Source organism: Pan troglodytes, chromosome 7, assembly GCF_028858775.2.
Source record: "Pan troglodytes isolate AG18354 chromosome 7, NHGRI_mPanTro3-v2.0_pri, whole genome shotgun sequence".
Taxonomy (NCBI): Eukaryota; Metazoa; Chordata; class Mammalia; order Primates; family Hominidae; genus Pan; species Pan troglodytes.
This window is the reverse complement of record NC_072405.2, coordinates 146537644-146557470: the sequence shown is the minus strand read 5'-3', so window position 1 is coordinate 146557470 and position 19827 is coordinate 146537644. Positions and strand designations below refer to the sequence as shown.

At 39.9% G+C, this 19827-nt stretch overlaps 1 long non-coding RNA gene across 4 annotated transcripts in view; it reads right to left on the bottom strand.

The window, feature by feature from the left end:
* The window catches only part of LOC134810925 (uncharacterized), a 262210-nt gene that overhangs the window by 14615 nt on the left and 227768 nt on the right, over positions 1 to 19827 (bottom strand). Inside the window, exon 9 of one of the 4 annotated variants that reach the window (XR_010159687.1) lies at positions 7143 to 10837. The exons of the other annotated variants lie outside the window; for them this stretch is intronic. This is a non-coding gene — a long non-coding RNA (uncharacterized LOC134810925). Of the gene's footprint in view, positions 1 to 7142; positions 10838 to 19827 lie in introns of those variants that run through there. 4 annotated transcript variants of the gene reach the window in all.

Sequence of the window (19827 nt, the reverse complement as noted above, 5' to 3'; positions counted from 1 at the left end):
GCTGACTTGCTAGTTCACAGGAGTGGCTTTGAATAAAGATCTTCTTACTACAAGTGAGGACTTAGCAAGTTAAAATACAATCCTGTTCAATACACAATTGGATAATGTTAGATATAAAAGTATTTAATGTGTGAATCCTCTAACCTGAAGGTTTTCGGTTGTTCTGGTTTGGTTTGTTTTTGGCTGGTGGGTGTGCAAGTGTGGAGCTGTTCCGATGCCCTTATACTCATTGACGTAATAGAACCTTGGGTGGTTTAGAGACCTCAGTGGAAAATCATGGCTCTCGGAGGAAGAAAGCTAGACAGGAAAAGGTAAAGGGAGAGGCAGTCATATTTGTTGGCACTACTAAGGATTCTGGAAATAACATGTATGTCTAATAGGATCTAATGAATTTGCTTGCTGGGGGATCTGCAATGAGGACCTACTCCCACATTTTCCATGGAAGTGTCAATAAAATTCAGAGTAATTATTGTGTTTGCTACAACTATGTTTCCTTTTTTGGAAAATACAAGGAAGTAATGAGCTCTGTGTCAAGACTGTTGGGAGCACATGGGGACAACTGATTCTCCCTTTTAAATCAACAGCACAACTGACTCTCAGCCCAATTGAAAGTCAAAAAAAGAGCTAGCAATTGTATTAACTGACCAATTACACCCACAACCCCCACACCCATACATAACACAACTGCTTCTGCCAAGATTTTGATGATGCTGTCTTTAGTTAGCTAACACACGTCTTTCATTCTAACTGCATGCCAAGCATTATTATTATTTTCAAGTATCGAGAATATGACAAACAAAACAGTCAGGATCCTGATCAACATGGAACTTCCACTATAATGAGGAAAGAAAAATGCATAACATAAATAATTTTGGATCCTAATATATGCAATAAAGACTTGTGGTTTTGATATGGTAAAGAACGACTGAAAGTGAAGAGAAAGTGTTAGAGTGGTCAAGAAAGGCTTTTTAAGAGAAAGAGACATTTGACAACAAGAGGGAAAAGCATTCCAAGTAGAGGGAAGACCAAGTTCAAAGGCCTGGAGATGGGAATTGAGCTTGGTGTAGTCAAGTAGACCAGTGTGGTCACAGCACAGTCAATGGTATGGGAAGCAGGAGGATATGGAATTGGAACTTAGGGAGAGGCCAAATTATGTAGTATTGGGTACACAATGATAGGTAGTTTGTACTTTAGTCTTATTGTAACGGATAAGTCATTGGAGAGATAAGACTTAATAAATCCTTTGTGAAAAGTGAACCAGAGATTTGTAGAGTGGAAACAGGGAATTCAGTACTACAAGTGAGAGGCAAGGTGCAAGACAGTTTACAGAAGTTTCATTTAGGATATAAGTTGGTTACAGATGCTAAAAAAAATTTAGCAAAATTGGATGTTGGGTATGAAAAAAGCACAATACTAAGTATGATACCACGGTTTCAGTTTATCAAACATTAAATTAAACTGAAATTGATGCTTCTGCAAGTTGAAACTGCACTAAAAGTAACATGACCTCATGGAATTGAATAAGAATTGAGGGCTGGGCACATGCCTGTAATCCCAGCACTTTGGGAGGCCAAGGCAGATGGATCACCTGAGGTTGGGAGTTCGAGACCAGCCTGACCAACACGGAGACAACCTGTCTCTACTAAAAATACAAAATTAGCTGGGCGTGGTGGTGCATGCCTGTAATCCCAGCTACTTGGGAGGCTGAGGCAGGCAAATGGATTGAACCCAGGGAAGCGGAGATTGCGGTGAGTCGAGATGGCACCATTGCACTCCAGCCTGGGCAACAAGAGTGAAACTCCATCTCAAAAAAAAAAAAAAAAAAAAAAAAAAAAAAGAATTGAGATCTGCAAGGCCCCATAAAGTCCTTCAGCCTAGGGCTGCTGATGTGTATTATACATGTCCTGGAGTCCCAACTAGCCAAGGGTAGAAAACCAACCATAATCCATTAGAATGGAGTCTATGATTGGAGAGAAAAGAGCAAAATTCTAGAAATTATCTAACCAGAAAAAAAAGAACCACTTCTTCTAAGTGGTATTTTAGCCACATTAATGTAACACTTGACTCAATAGGAATTAGCATCTCTTCTTCATTCAACTAAGTTCAGGAATAAACTGAGAAAACAATTCCTAAGTGAATGTTATCAGTAAATGTAAAATTCATTATCACAACAGTCCTATGAGGTATCATGTCTTAGTCTGTTCAGGCTGCAATAACAAACTATTCTAGACTAGGCGCCTTATACACAACAGAAATTTATTTCCCACATTTCTGAAGGCTGGGAAGTCCAAGATCAAGGCTCCAGCAGATTCAGCAACTGCTCAGTGCCTGCTTTCTGGTTCATGAACTCCCATCCTCACACTGTGTCCTCACATGTGTGAAGGGACAAGGGAGCTCTCCAAAGTCTCTTTTATAAAAATGCTAATCCCATTCATGAAGGTTCTTCCCTCATGTCCTGATCACCTACCAATGGCCTCACTTACTAATACCATCATGTTGAGGGTTAAGATTTCAACATATGCATTTTGTGGGGTCGTGTACATTCAGTCTATAGCATCCCACTCCTTGTCTCCCAAAATTTATGTCCGTCTCACATGCAAAATACATTTATTTCATCCTAACATACCCCAGACTTCCAACTTCTTTTAGTGTTAACTCAAAACTCTAAAGCACAAAGTCTCATTAAAATATCAACTAAATCAGATATGAGTGAGACTTGAACTATGATTCATGCTGGGGTCAGTTGCTCTTCAGCTGTGAACCCATACAACCAAAAAAGTTATGTACTTCCAAAATACCTGGGTAAGATGGGCATAGGATAGACGTTTTCATTTGAAAAGGGAAAAATCGGAAAAATAAAGAGGTATCAGATTCCAAATAAATCTAAACTATAAAGCAAATTTCATGAGATCATAAAGCTCAAGAATAATCCTCTTTGGCTCAATGCTATATCCCAGGCCTACTGGAGTAGAGCTCTTGCCTTCCAGACCCACTGGGTCAGGGGTTTAGCCTTCTAGACCCACTGAGGTGGAGGTTCTGCCCCGACAACTCTACTCAGCAGCCGTTATTTCCCCATGGCTCTGGGTGGCCCCAACACCACAGCTCTGTGCAGAGACCTTTTGGCTTGTTGAAAGCGAGGTGGTGAGCTACCCTTTTGAAACTGAGGAGGCATTCCCTGATTATCTGTGAATCACTTTCAGGAGCATTCTTCCCTTGTCTTGAAGAATAGCCCATGTTTTCAGCTGAACAGCTTCTTGGTCTTGTCCTGTAAAATCCAAGAAGTCTGACAGTATTCCTTCATTTCTTCTCATCTCCTTCTCTTGCAGTTCGCTTTCCTCCTGGATTTACTTGTTAAGTCTATGGTTCACACCCATACTGATCTTTCTATCAAATGGACGCTCGTTCACACCCTTAGTGTTGTCATTTTTTACAATATGGATAGATTAAGAATTTTCCAAATCTTTAAGTTCCGCTTATGGTTTGCTTAAACTTCTATTTTTTTCCAAAGATTTTTTCTTAAAATTCCATTCCTTTAACATCACTCTTGGTATTAAAATCTATTTTAGCCAGGGTTTTCCAAAGAAACAAGAGGCCTGGCATGGATAAAGAGGTAGGGAGTGTGATGGTTAATATTAAGTGTCAACTTGACTGGATTGAGGGATGCCTAGATGGCTGGTAAAGTGTTGTTTCTGGGTGTGTCTGTGAAGTTTTTCCCAGAGAAGAGGACATCTGAATCAGTGGACTGGGAAGGGAAGACCCACCTTCAATGTGGGTGGGTCCCATCCAATGGGCTGCCAGCATGGCTGGAACAAAGCAAGTGTAAGAAAGGGGGATAGGTTTGCTTGCTGAGTCTTCTCACACTCTAGCTTCCTGTGCTTAATGTTTGCTTCCTCTCCTCCTGCCTTTGAACATCAGATTCTAGGTGTGTGGACCTTTGGACTCTGGGATTTTTACCAGCAGCCTCCCAGGGGCTATTGGAACTTTGGTCTCAGACTGAAGGCTACACTGTTTCTGAGGCTTTCAGACTTGAACTAAGTCATGCTACTATCTTTTCTCTTTGCCCAGCTTGCAGATGGCCTATCATGGGACGTTGCCTTGTAGTCATGTAAGCCAATTGTCCTATTGGTTCTCCCCCAGTCATGTGAGCCAATATTCCCTAATAAGCTCACACACACACACACACACACAAACACACACACACACACACACATACAATCTTATTTGTTCTCCCCTTTTGGAGAATCTTGATGAACAGAGAGAGAGAGAGAGAGAAGTTTATTATGAGAAATTGATTCACATAGTTATACAAGCTGATCTGCCACATGATTTCCTACCTGCAAGCTGGAGGCCCAGGGAAACCAGTGGTGTGACTCAAGTCCAAGTTCAAAGACCTGAGAACTAGGGAAGCCGATGGGTGAGTTCCAGTCTGAGTCTGAAGGCTGAGAACCAGGAGCACCAACATTCAAGTGCAGGATTATGTGCATGACCCAGCTTAGGTAGAGAGAGCAAGTTTTCCCTTCTTGCACCTTTTAGTTTTATTCAGGCCCTCAACAGATTGGATGACATCCACCTGCATTGGTAAGGGTAATCTTATTTACTTTATCTACCAATTCCAATGCTAGTCTTTTCCAGCAACAGCCTCACAAATCCAGAAATAATGTTTTGCCAGCTGTCTGGGCTTCCCGTAGCCCAATAAAGTTGATACATAAAATTAACCATCACATATCATTATACCCATGTGTGGTGCTTAATATTGAGTGTCAACTTGACTGGATTGAAGGATGCAAAGTATTGTTCCTGGGTGTATCTGTGAGGGTGTTGCCAAAGGAGATTAAGATTTGAGTCTGTGGACTGGGAAAGGCAGACCCACTCTCAGTCTGAGTGGGCACCAACTAATCAGCTGCCAGTGCAGCCAGGATAAAGCAGGCAGAGGAACATGGAAGGACTAGCTAAGTCCTCCAGCCTCCGTCTTTCTCGTATGCTGGATGCTTCCTGCCCTCGAACATCGGACTCCAAGTTCTTCAATTTTTGGACTCTTGGACCTACACCAGTGGTTTGCCAGGGGCTCTCAGGCCTTTGGCCACAGACTGAAGACTGCACTGTCGGCTTCCATACTTTTGAGGTTTGGGGACTTGGACTGACTTCCTTACTCTTCAGCTTGCAGAAGGCCTATTGTGGGACTTCACTTTGTGATCATGTTAGTTTCGTGGAGACAGAAATAAATGTGATGGTAAGGAAGTGAAGATAAATTTAGTACATTAGGTTTTTCACTGTGTAGCTTAGATAGAACTATCAGCTTTCAAAACAGAACCAGAAGTACAAAGAGCCCGTGGGAATTGTTCACAGACCACCATCCAGTAGAGATCCTGGACCTGGTTTGTGAACTGAAGCCCTGTATCCTCTGGGATGGGTTCTTCCCCTGCTTACTGAAAGATAAAATCATGCAACACATTATTCAGTCACTCAATAGGTCACTTACTCATTGATGTACATAATAATAATAATAAGCATTTATTAGGAACTTAATATATGCCAAGTATTATACTAAATATTTTATATATGCTTTGCTAATTTGATTCCCACTCTAAACTTATGAGTAGATACTATTTTATCCCTATGTTATAAACAATGAGATGAAGATGCAGACGATTTGAAAACCTTATCCACAGGGACTTGGATACACAGTACCAGAGGTGTGATTTGAACCTAGAGTCTTCATTGGGCACCTTCTCTGTGTGAGGGTCTGTGCTTGGTGCTAGGTACTAATCAGACATTGACCAGAAGTGGCCAAGAGTGTCTCTCCTTGTCCCAGTGTAGGTCATTTTTCATGTTCTTTTTCTTTTCCTCAAATACTCTGATTCTTCATTCCAGTCAAAGCCTGAGATAGCTCTTATCCATGGTTCTCCGTTCCCTGTTAGGCATTGCTCAGAGTTCAGTCCTTAGGATTCTGAGGCTTCATTGATTTTTTTTTTAAGCTTAGCAAAGGCATTGTAAACCTTCTCTACCTCAGTTTTATCACTTCATTATCTACTTCCAACTGGGAAAATCCCAACAGTGCATAAAGAGTTGAAAGTACCAGGGAAAATCGCTCTTTGGAGATAATGTTAAAACTAGGCTAATCACTGATGGGAAACCTTTTGTCTTGTAAGCAAACATTTAATCCCTTATAGTTGTTTCTGTGTTCCTTGTAGTATCTGTTGGCTGGGCACGTGGTGATGCTATTCCCTTATCTGGCTAGTAGGAAGTCACAAATCATTTATGCCAGGGGTTGGCAAACTGTAATCCATGGGTCAATCCAGCTACCTGCCGTCTTTTGTACATAAAGTCTTATTGCGATATAGTCATGCTTATTCATGGGCGGGTGCGGTGGCTCACGCCTGTAATCCCAGCACTTTGGGAGGCAGAGGCGGGTGGATCACGAGGTCAGGAGATCGAGACCATCCTGGCGAACACGGTGAAACCCCGTCTCTACTAAATATACCAAAAAAAAAAAAAAAAAAAAAAAAAAAAAAAATTAGCCGGGCGTGGTGACGGGCGCCTGTAGTCCCAGCTACTCTCGAGGCTGAGGCAGGAGAATGGCGTGAACCCAGGGGGCGGAGCTTGCAGTGAGCCGAGATCGTGCCACTGCACTCCAGCCTGGGCGCAGAGCAAGACTCCGTCTCAAAAAAAAAAAAAAAAAAAAAAAAAGATATAGTCATGTTTATTCATTTACATGTTGTTTGTAGTCACTTATGTTATAACAAAAATGTAGACTTATTGTGACACGGCCACATGGCTTGCAAAACTGAAAATATTAATTATATGGCCCTTTCCAGAAAAAGCCTGCCAATCCCAGCTCAATGCCATAATGATAATATTTGTGAAAGTTTTGCTGATTGTGAAATGCAATGTTGTAAGGACCCTGGCACAATATGGGAAACTGCTTATAAGAAATTCAATCCCTTAGAGGAGATCAGCTTTCTTTAACAACTCACTGCGTGCCTTTGCCTTTGACATACCCATATGACTTTAGCAGAAGTGACAGTCCCTGAGGAATTTCTATGATTGTCCATACTAAATGTTGCATATCTCTGTTGAATAATGTAAAAATACCACAACTGAAGAAAAAGAACGACTTTACTGAATGCCAACTATGTTCCAAGTCTTTTATTTATACATATCATTTTATTCTACCCTTAACTTGGCCAGGTAAAGTGAGTATCTTCATCTCTCCTTTACAAATTATGCTAAGACTAAAATAAAGAAATGTATTCAGGCTACACAGTTAATAAGTGGAAAGGAAAAGCTGTACACCCAAGCACCCAGACCTCTGAAGAACTTACTATTTTTGCTCCAAAGGCTTTTCAGTAATAATGTCTTTCATTTGTGATTTGTATAATTTCAGCAAATATCACATTTTCTCTAACACCATGATCCATAGACAGAACTGGCACCACTCTCTTTGTTTAACAAGGGATTTGCAATACAGAGAAAGTCATTAAGTTGCTAAGAAGAAGTGTAATGTTGGGCCGGGCGCTGTAGCTCACGCCTGTAATCCCAGCACTTTGGGAGGCTGAGGCGGGCGGATCATGAGGTCAGGAGATAGAGACCATCCTGGCTAACAGAGTGAAACCCCGTCTCTACTAAAAAGTACAAAAAATTAGTCAGGTGGGGTGGCGGGTGCCTGTAGTCTCAGCTACTTGGGAGGCTGAGGCAGGAGAATGGCGTGGACCTGGAAGGCAGAGCTTGCAGTGAGCCGAGATTGCGCCACTGCACTCCAGCCTGGGTGACAGAGCCAGACTCTGTCTCAAAACAAAACAAAAAAAAGAAAAAGTGTAATGTTTATGTAATTTTACAGTCTACAAAAAAAAAATAATTTTTCAAAACAAGGCGGAGCAGCATAGATTCATTGTTTCAACTTTTATAGATGTGGAAATAGGCTGAGAGACCCAGTAGGATGCTGAAGTTCACACACCTGGCAGTGGTGAGTCTAGGACTTGTAACATTGTTGACTCCAAATTCTTTATTTTTTCTCTTACCTTAGCAGATGACTTGGAGCCTACCAGGCCTCAATAGGTTACTGTTAAATACATGCATAATAAGTAGCTTATTTTCTCTTAAAGTATTTAGAAGAGACCAAAGACATTTGGCTTGATTTAATGTATCTGAAACATATACTTACTAAAAATCATGGAAGCATAGAATTTTCTCTCCTTAATCTAGCAATGTATGCTTTTGTCTGATTATGATATAAATCTTTTTTCTTTCTGGAAAAGCTGTGCAACCCATTTACAAATGTGGCTCTGTTGGCAAGACCCAGTGTTTGTCCCTGAACCCTTTACTGAGTTTCAGTTTGAAGACAGGCAGAATCATCATCTCTCAACAGAATCTATTTCCTATGAAAGTAGACACATAAGTGAGCATTTTGCTCCATAAGAATAGGCATGTAAGGAGTGCCTGGGAGAAACCTACAGTATCCTTCTCATTAAATTTCCTCAGGCTGTTTAGGGTACTTGTGGAGGTTTCAGGCTGCAGGACATTTTCTTTGTCACATTTTGTTTTTGAATTCAGTTCTACACAGAACAAAAGTTGATTGAGTACACACATTGTGTAACATATTGCATTAGGTCCAGTTTGGGAGACAAAAGCAAATCAGACATAGTCACTGATGACTAGCATCCCACCACCTCTGTGGAAGCAAAGAAGATTTGGAGAGACGCTCAGAGTCACATGGCAAGGGTGGTAAATGATAACAGTTTTTATGGTATAAAATGTGGTGGGAAAATAAAGAAGAACAGTCATTTTGTGGGTTGAAGGTCATTAGCTTAGGTTATAGTCTTAGAAGTGAGTAAACTGCTTGCAGACGGAGGTGAGGATGACATTACAGGTGCAGAATCAGTGAGACCATAGAGTCAACAAGTGCAGGTATGACGGAGGATGCTAAGTAGTCCCTTGTGACTGTAAAATTCATGTACACAGGAAACGTTTCAAGTGATAAGATTAGAAAATCAAGCTGCGGCTATTAAAGAGCCAACGATGCCATGCCATGCTAGGGAGTGAGACTGTCTTTTGTAAGCAGCTCATGATTTTCCACAGGCAACTACTGTACCCAGTGGCCCCTCACACCCATCACACCACGCAAATGGCCTATCTTCTACTGCACTGCACTCCCATGAGTATATTCTATGTGACTTCCCAGATCTGTCCTCTGTCTTTCTCTTCCCTGCTTATGAGCCTCTACAGACTGACCTTTACAGGCTGGATCACATAAACTCCCTTGCATTCAAGCATCCCGTTGGGTGGGACCAGTATAAGGCACTCTCTGTAGACAAAGGGCTTAGTTCCACCTTATCCCTCTTCTATTCCCATCCCTCCTTAGCTATGGCTTGACATTGGTTACAATATTCTATGTAAGATGGAACAGCTATGTTCACTCAGCATCCTGGATTGCTTGGGAATGAGAAATGTCTCAGGATGCAGGACTTTCAATAATGAAACTGGGATAGCTCTGGGCAAGTCAGGAAAGTCCCCAGCCAACTCCTATCTGGTGGCCTCCCTCACACAGCCACAGTTCAACTACATCTTCAAGGGTCTTACTGAATTCTGGTAATTCCCTCTTGCCTCTCCAGGCCTGTGGGAGATGATGGCTTCCCTCAATTGATAGGGTCTGGGATCTTCATTATTCCTCATTAATTCCCTGTGTTGCGCCTACACTTCAGGAAACAGTCTCTTCATTTTATTCTTTTCAGACACTCCTTTGAATGTGATGTCTGTTTCCTGCAAGACTTTGATAATAGTAATAAAGTAAAAAAAAATTTCCATAATCTGTCTCATGCTTAACTGAGTCCACTACCTTTCCTCATCTCTAACATCAGGAGAAAAGCATTTCCTTCATCTGGCTCCTGAATGAATAGACAATACAGTGAATAAATAAAGAATGGGCTTTTAAACAAAATCTGAGCTCTCAGTTTTTGTAGCTTGACGACTGAGTGGGCCTGAACAAGTTAGTTCATCACAATACGTTATTTGTTCATTCTATGGGGATAGCCACACCCATGGCATGGGAATTAAAAAACAGAACCAACATTTAATACACAAAGCCATGCCTCAACATATAACAGCCAATTTTAGCTCCCTTCCTGTTATAGAGTATGTTTAATGAGATCACTGATTTGGAAAGACAGCTAGCATTTATGGATATTTAGGGTATAGGCAGATTGGAGGAGAGTACAAACATATCCATACAAAACAACAACAACAACAACAACACATTAATTGCAGATCAGCTATGTGGTGAGCATTGTTTTAGGTGGTAGTTCTTTTGACGTCTGTTCAGTGTCCACCATATGACAGACACCACACAGGGGTGTTACTCTCCAGCCACACATGTCTCTTCCCTTCTTCCAAGCATGCCAGGCAGGTTCTTGTCTTTTAAATATTTGTACTTGCTGCTTCCTCTCTTTGGAATGTTCTTCCTCCAGATATTTAAGTACTACTGTCTTCCCTTCATTCAGATCTTTGTTCCAATGAGACCACTGCAGAAAGAGTCCCAAGAGCACTAATCAAGAATAAAAATCTGGGTGGGCGTGGTGGCTCACCCCTGTAATCCCAGCACTTTGGGAGGCCAAGGCAGGCCAATCACCTGAGGTCAGGAGTTCGAGGCCAGCCTGGCCAACATGGCAAAACTCTATCTCTACTAAAAATATAAAAATTAGCTGGGCATGGTGGTGGGCGCCTGTAATCCCAAGCTACTCGGGAAGCTAAGGCATGAAAATTGCTTGAACCCAGGAGGCAGAGGTTGCAGTGAGTCTAGATCAAGCCACTGCATTCCAGCCTGGGTGACAGAGAGAGACTCCATCTAAAAACAAAAGAAAAAGAAAAAAAGAATAAGAACTGCTCCTTATCATTTCCTACCCCTGACTTCATGGCACTTGCATTTACTTGGCATTATATTTTCCATTTATTTGTTTGTTTATTGTCTCTCTCACCCACTAGAAGTAAGCACAATGGAGGTGAAGACTTGGTTTTGCTCCTTACTGACCCCATCACCACATGAACAGGGCTTTGCACGAAGTCTACACACAATAAGGCTTTGTTAAATAAAGAACACAATGCTAGAAATTAGGAGCACAGAGATGAATATGATATAATTGGACCGTTGTGGCTCTGACAGCCTGGTAGAGGTAATACATTAGAGTTTGGGAGATATAAGACAGGAGAGGAACTAATGACCTGAACAACTCTGTAAGTCCGGCTAAGAGATTTTGACATTTAAGAGACAAGAGCCTGTTTCAATATCTCTTTTCTTATCAAATGGAGAGGGCAGTCTTGAACATGGAAGATTCAATTAAGCCTGGCAAATCCATCTTTCATTGATGATCTCTTGAATGAGAGGGACCTAGCTGTAGCCAAATGAACAAGAGTGTAAGGGGACTGTGAAACTGACTTACAGTTAACTGATGTTTCAACATGGGGAAGCCAATGAATATTTGAAGAATACCAGTATGTGAGTTTCCACACGTGCAGTGTTCTTGTTGGCTCCCTGCATGTGTGCAATTTACACGCTTGAAAGCTCATCCTTTCATTTTTGGAAAAGACAGCTTAAAGAGATGCCCTTTTATCCATTTGACCCTTGCTTTATTTATAATTAGATATGAAATATGCTCTGCATAATATCCCACTTATTCTCACCAGCCGTAATCTATCCAAGGAATAGCACACATGATGTATACAAAAATGCAGTGCAATGCATCAAGACTAAAAGTTCTGGAACCATGTCTTGCTCCTCCAAGGGCCAGCTGTGTGAATGAGGGAAGCCCATTTTTACCTTTGCATATCTCAATTTCTTTATCTCCATAACTGAGGTGTAAATTTTACATGAATATTTGTGAACTTGTTTTGTGAAGTATAAAACAGATTTCTTTACAAGAGTTTATAAATCCCAATTGTATTTATGGTTACACATGCTTTGAAGGTACCAAAAATATGGAATAAAATTAGATATATTGTGTGTATGCACACAAGTATATTTTTTTTTCTGGGTTTGGACACTAACGACATGTAGGAGCTAAAGATTTTCTGAGATTCTCAAAGCATTGCTAACCCACCAAAAACAAAGCCTCCCTGCTGCAAAATAGTATAAAAAACAGGGGATTTGGAGCAGCTAGAGTAGTATCATTAACTTTGGTTACTAAAAAGAACAAAAGCCAATTTATATAAATTAGTCTTAAGAATTCCCTGGGTTATTGCTCAGTTTTCTCTTCTTGTTGTATAGCTAGTCAGAAGTTGTGGAAAGCAAATTACATACCAGTGAGCTTATTTAGAAAGGCAGGGTCTAATTCTGACCAACCAATACATTAAATGAGTCATGTTGCTAACTAAGGCAATCACAGAAATACCTGCCTGCCTTCTTTTCCCTCACTTCTTTATGTCTATACTTGTGTTCACTACCAGTCATGTTTTCTTGGATGATTTGAAATCTTTTGAGCACGTCCAGCTTAATTGTTACCCTAAGAGCTTATTGGATTAATCATTTTATAAGGATGAACTAGTCAATTCAGCAAAGGCAGTTGTTGGACTTTGTATACTTACATCCCTAAAACTAGCCAGTTTTGAGTTTTGGGGATGAGCTGCTATCTTCCAGTGGCTTTAGGTTTTCCCACGTATAAGATGAAGGGTTTTAATGAGTTTCCTGTTTTCACCCACTCTTGAACAACAAATCACCTTCTATGACTTTTCCACAACTTTCTGCCACCTGATCTTATTCTGTATTCTCTCTGTCTTTGTTCAAAATGCTTCCTCCAGCTGGATTGCATGTCCGCCTTCTCTCCACCTATGGAAATTCCAATCCTATAAACTTAAGTCAAATGCTTTCCATTCACAATGCTTTGCTCTTTTTGCTGGATTATCCATAATGTGTAAAGTTTACCTCTCTTTTTCAAAGTTCCTGTACATACTAAATGCTCAATATATGGTTATGCTACCCTTATGTACAAGAGTAAATCAACCTAGATATCTGTCTGTCACAATAAATGGAGCCTCGACATGCTTAATTATTCAGAGTTATTAGCGAGACAACAAAGCCTAGAACCTATGTCTCCTAATTTTAGTATGTCTGGTCAGAAAGGAGGTACTATGACCTATTATCTAAACCGAGAAGAACATGCAGAACTGAACCAAGAGGAATGAGATGTTTGGGAAACTAATCCAGTTGTGTGTATCAATGGTTCAAACAAATGGGCCGGCCTTGGGGTGAAGTATCAATGCTAATGGGAAAGTGAGATGCTTAAAGGAGAAAAGTCAGCAAGGCAATGAAGAACTATTATGAGATTGAAGAAACTCACGTCCATAGACTGGGTCAATAAGGTGAGGGGCAGAGAAGGCAGAAACATAAAGCATTCCTGGGGGAAAAAAAAAAAAAAAGCATGGGCCATGGTTTGAGTCCATGCTCTTCCCATTAGGTGCTGGGTGGTGGTGAGCACATTGGTTCATGTCTCTAAGCCTCAGTTGTCTTGCCTGCAAAACAGAGATAAACATACATACTTCAGCTCCTAGCTTTGAAAATTAAATACTATAAATGTATGTGGCACAGCTCAATATCTTGCATAGAGCATATGATAAATGAATAGTTGCTTTTATTATTATTGTTGCTATTTTCCTTATTCTTGGAATAAAAAAATTGTCAATAACATTTACTTCTATTTGGAACGTGATGATAAGGTGGAGTTATTGGCAGGTTCCCATCACACATAAATTTTACCCATGAACTGGAATGAACTTGGGTGGTGTAGGGGTACATGGGTTGGCCCATCTGTAGATAGAGTTGTCAGCATGTGGCACAATGATGGTAAAAGAGTTGCATAAGGGCCTATTCCAGCCGAAGACTTGTGCCATTATATCCTGCAAAGTGTGTTGCAAAGCCTTGATCTCCATGGTAACCTCTCCCTAAACAAGCACACCAACATCTGAGATTCTTATTTTAAGCAGTAGCTATTTTTCTCCTTTTTATTCATCTCCCTAGAGTTATAAACTTCTGTAATGCATGATAAGTTGCATCTACCTAATATCATCGACAAACTATTCTGCCAGGAAAAAAAATACCCAATGAAAGCAAATCAATGGGCCATGGAAGTAGCTCTTCCCAGCAGTGACCTAATCTGCCTGTTTCAAAAGAAGGTGAGGAAACTGTAATTCAGTAGCAAGCCAGGATTACTGGAAGTGATCATTTGATTTGCAGCACTGCCTTTGTGATCTTGTCATAGAGGCTATAATGACATAGACTCTGACACAGGCAGAAGGATAAATTGTAATGGACCATGATGTTTGCCTGCAGAATTAATCTGCTCAATCATGTCTCTAAACCTCAATTTCCTCATCTGTGAAATGGTAAGAATGATAGTTTCCCGAACTATCTGAAGAGGTTGTCTATTTGTTTTTAGGATATTCTAGGTGAAAGCTTTTATACACTTTACATTGCTGTGTAAAATCTAAGGTCTCATTATGCATCGTTCTTTGATACCTGTTTAATTTTTGGCAGGAGTGTTAAAACCAAAGTCGCCTCTTCTTTGTCTTTCTCGCTTCCTTCAGCTGAGAGAACTGCTAAGCAGGGAAGAGCATAAACATTTATTTAGCACACTAAAGGCAAGAATTTAATCTGCTTTGTTTGCTGCGATAACCTTAGCCCTAGAGTAGAAATTAACTCATGTATACATTCATTCAGTTTCCTGTATGTATACATTTTTATCTTGGTTTGGTTTCTATAGGGGCAGACTCTAAGACAAGGCTAGGATGTAAATAGTTCACTGGGAAGTGGTCTCAGGACACACCAGCAGGGAAACGGAGAGTGAGTCAGGGAAGGGAAGGCACCAGTGAAAGGTATATTGAGGACAAAGCAAAACCTGCTGTTGTCATGTAGAGCTTGGTCCTGCTGGGGAACCATGGGAGTCAACAGGGGACACAAACCTCCAAAGCATAGTGGAGCTGCTGGAGTACTAACCCCCTACTCCTACTCATCATTTGAGTGAGGGCTTCTCCCAGGCACATTATTCCCCCAAGAGTTCTCTCCACCCCTCACATACACAGAAGTTCTGCAGCCAGAGAATGACCACTGGCAAAGAATTATAGGTGCTGGCAGCTGGAAGTTGGGCTGGCCTCACAAAAATAGTAAGAGGTTATGGACAGGGCACCACTGACATCTGCTTCAATTGTTTATCAGGAAGTCTGTGTAAATCATCTTAATTTCTGTGACTCAGATTGAGTGTTTTGTTATTCAGTGATTCTAACAGTGATCTATAATTTGATGTTATCATTTTAATTAATGTTGGATGTAGAAGAAAGAAAATATGAAGAGGCAATATCTCGATTGCTATGATGTTGGACCATCTGATGCTCTGATTTTTATTTTTAAATTGTGACATGTAATACAAGCAGTCTGTGGTATGTTGTGACTAAAGATCATGGTGTTTTGGTGAGAAAAACAAAAATAGAAAAAAATGCAAAAAGGGCTTTAGATTTGGGTTGAAATGCTTTCTTTGTCATGAACTGATAAATGATTGTAGACGATCTCTCCTCTGTTGCAAAGTTAGAATCTTGAGCCAGGGCAGAGACAATAATTACATTTCAAGGCATGTACCATATCTGCAGCATTGGGGGTGGCTGCATCAAGCACCCTGTTGGGAATATTGACACTGTGTTCAGGTTTGTAGTAAACCAGCCCCATGTTTTTCTGCTGATGTTGACAAGGAGCTTTGAAGGACTGTGCCTATGCCATCCTAGTTCTAGGTGCTTGCTATATATAGTCACTGCAAATTTCTTTCACCCTGTCCTGTCTTCTCTTTTTCTGTAATAATCAACTTAATCATAGACTGAGCTATTTAAAAACTCGCAAATGTAAAAAAAGAATGCAGTTAGCACTCACCAAAACTATACTTGTATCATACCCTCTTCCCTTGAAAGTTTGAAAATCCCATGTAAGCTAACAGTGCTCAGGATCACGAATCCATTCAGAAAGCATCATTTCTGGCCGGCCGGGGTGGCTAACACCTGTAATCCCAGCACTTTGGGAGGCCGAGGTGGGCTGATCACGAGGTCAGGAGATTGAGACCATCCTGGCAAACACGGTGAAACCCCGTCTCTACTAAAAATACAAAAAATTAGCCGGGCATGGTGGCGGGCGCCTGTAGTCCCAGCTACTGGGGAGGCAGAGCTTGCAGTGAGCCGAGATGGCGCCACTGCACTCCAGCCTGGGGACAAAGCGAGACTCCGTCTCAAAAAAAAATTTGAAAAAAGCATCATTTCTGTGTGGTTGTATAGAAGAGGAGGTTAATACTGATTACCATTTCATGACAAATAAACAAGCTATTATTACACATAGAGGCAAAGGCCAGAATTTGAAAAGAATATAGAGCATGATACAATGAAACGGAGGCTATAAAACTCCAGGAAACATGATCCAATATCTTGTACACTCGCTGAATAATTACACTGATTTACAATTTTAAGTAGACTTTTGCATGCATTTTCTTATATAGTCCTTAAATAAACACTAAGATAAATAACAATGTAAGCCCAGAGAAGGTGTGGTCGTGTCTCTTTTATCTAATATTATATCCCCACCACTTATCAGAATTTCAAATGTAATTTTTGACCTCAGTAAATATTTGTTGAATCAAAGTCTCATTTTCCTTTTTCTAGACAAGATAAAATATTTTTCTCAGATCACACGTCTTGTAAACAGAAGAAGCATGGCTTTACCACAGACTTTCAATGTATGTACCAGATACTCTACCTGCACGTATTCACAGTTAATTCTCAGGACCATCCTGTCAAAATTGCATCATTTATTATTTATCTCCTCAATTAGATTGTAAGCCCTTGTCCATCTTTTTCACAGCTGATACCTTACTACCTAACTCAACGCCTTAGATATAGTAGGTGATCAAAACCTAATTATTGAAAGAATTCCTATTTGAAAATTTAAACAAAAGGAAAACAAAAATTTAAAGGACTTGATAAAAATCACATACAGAATAAATGATAGCTTGTCTAGAATCCAGTGCTCCCTAAGTACAGATAGAATAATAAAGAGGATAATTTGAGGGCCATTTACTGATAAGCATTATCATATTAACATGCAACAAAATTTTAGCTACCCAAGTTCAGGTACTGTCTGATTTTGGATATTAAAGAAACAATGCTTTCAAAACTATCAGCTGCTAAGTAGTTGGGAAGAAAAACTTTTTAAAAAATTGCTCAAACATTCACTGCGAGTCAAAACACTATCAATTTGGGGTGACATATGTTGCCTTTCAAGGTGATCTCTGGCCTTATTGAGCCTAATGGATGGTGATTCCAAATGTCAGATTTTCCTCTTTCTCACTTGACCCTTGGGTTTCAGAGTGAATTACATTTATCACAAAAAGGTCAGCCAATGCTTTGAAGTAAAATGTGTACAGAGAAGAAGGGAAATTTAATGGTTAATAGAAATTGACTTTTCTTTATACTGAAGCATAAGCATGTTATCTGTAAGCATGTCAGGCCAAACTTTTAGCTTTACAGAAGAAAAACAGAGCTAAAGCCCTCCTAAATAAATACATGCATCAATTGAGTGTATCTAAACCTAAGCTGATCCCAATAAGATCAGTTCCTTCTGAACTTTTGCTACATAATTTTTCCCCAAGAAAATTAGTAGCACATGCCCCCATCCTCTTGGCCTACATCCCCTTCGCCCACCTTTTGGTTTCAGTCATGGTTGTTAGGGACAATTCAGGTTCACTTCCAGCGGGTAGGTCCCACCTTAAGCAGGATTTGCCTATCTCTCTGTCATGCCCTGAAGACTTCTACACTCCAAAAGAAATAAGCCTAAAAACAAGAGAAAGTAGAAGAGTCTATGTCCTGGTATTAATGGATAAATGTTTTAGACTCTCATCTTTCAAAGAGATCAATCTATGATGTGTGTGTGTGTGTGTGGGTTCAGTTACCAGAACTGGGGTACAGAATAAAATTCCAGGAACAATTGTGAAGACATTGATTACATGTCTTCAGGATATACTAAGTCCTGGGTTTATAAAGATTACCTGAGATGGCCCTTAAATTGTCAGAACTCAATATCCAGTAGGTGACAGATATCTGAAAATATATATCCCTTTGTTGCGTTAGCAAACTATTCCTCTGAAAACATGGGTTAGAAGTCAAGTCTTTTAGAAAGGTTCATCTGACACCCTTCATCCAGAATCTTCATGTTCAAATATCCTTACCAGATGTTTTTGCGTTTATGAGTATATGTTTGTCTTCTTAATAAAAGGTGAGCTCCTTTAAAGCAAAGACCCTGCTTTATTCAGCTCTGTATTCCCAGAACTTGTACCCATCAGGTCCTCAATAGAGGTTTGATTTAGGGAATAGTATGTAATTCTATATTCTTGAAATATCTAACAAAGTTTCTTGTACATCTGTACCAAATTCTCATATCTTGGCCAAATATTTTATTTCTTTTTTATTTTAAGGCAAGCAGATGTTGATTCTTTCTATTGCTACTTCTCTGGCCAACTTCTGTATCTTTGCAGTTTCCACAAATAAGCCTATCTCCAGTCATCTAAAACCATATGTGTTTTTAGTGTTCTTGGAGAACAGTAGATTGAATTTCTGACACTGTACCTTGGGCACCCTTCGAATTCAAAGCTCCCATGGAATTGACTTTGATGCCTGCAATTTCCAATAAACAAACTCTTGAACAAGATAGTAAGTAATGCCAACCACAAAAGAAGAGGATAACAGGTTGATTGCCAAATGCTGCTATGAAGTAACATAAAACAGAACAGCTGGCCCCTAGGCTTGTGGCAAGGTGGGTGGCATAGCCAAGCAGGATCATTTTGCAATTTCTCCCTCATGTAGCAACATTAATGCTATCCTGTCCCTACGTCTTCATCTCCTGGCACCATTTCTCTTCTCTTCCCTCCCATACCCACTCACCATAATAACTACATGTAGTCAAACACAAATACAGCCACCTGGCCCACTGAACCTTTGATGTGCACTTTCAGCCACATGTTTTTCTCCTAATGTCACTCATCAATCACAGCTGGATAATGTAGGGGGCAAAATCATATTGCCTTTTGGGAGCTGGATGTGTGTCCCATGTTTCCATGGGCTGACTGTGGATCATTTTATTTTTGAACGAAGGAAGTCATCCCGAACGCAAATTCATTTCTGGTAATTGCTTTTTAAAAAATATATCACAATATGCCGGAGGATGTATTTTTTGTTTGTTTATTTTCCTTCTGCAAGTTCCATTGCTTTTAAATAGATTTTGAGTTCTGCATCTTTAAGTTTATTTCCTGATTTTGGTCAGGGACTTTTACAGAGAGCACTGCTGTATTTGTTTAGGTGGGAGGATCTTGAGGGCAGGTAAAGACAAGATCCTTGGTCAGACAAAGAGCTATAAAAAAATGCACTCATAGACAAGATCTATTTTGCCTTTCTCAAAAACCCTGTTAGATCAGAAAATTAAGTTTTATTATAATGCTTTATAGATGAAGATCTGACACTGGGAGGTTGAAATGGCTGGTCAAAGTCATACCCCATGGAAAGCTGTGTATCTTGCTTGTATTATAATCGAGTCCTACCTCCTGTAAGTCATTTTTCAATAAACTAACAAAAATGTTACACTAATAAAATAGTTACATTAAAAAATAAGAAAGAAGAGCCATTAAACAATTAGTACCAGTTACTATCTGTACAATTTCCTATGTTATTTTTTATTTCAATTTTTATTTTTAATTACTAGTAATAATTATATATATTTATTTGTTATAATATGGTCTTTTGATATATGTATACAATGTAGAATTATTA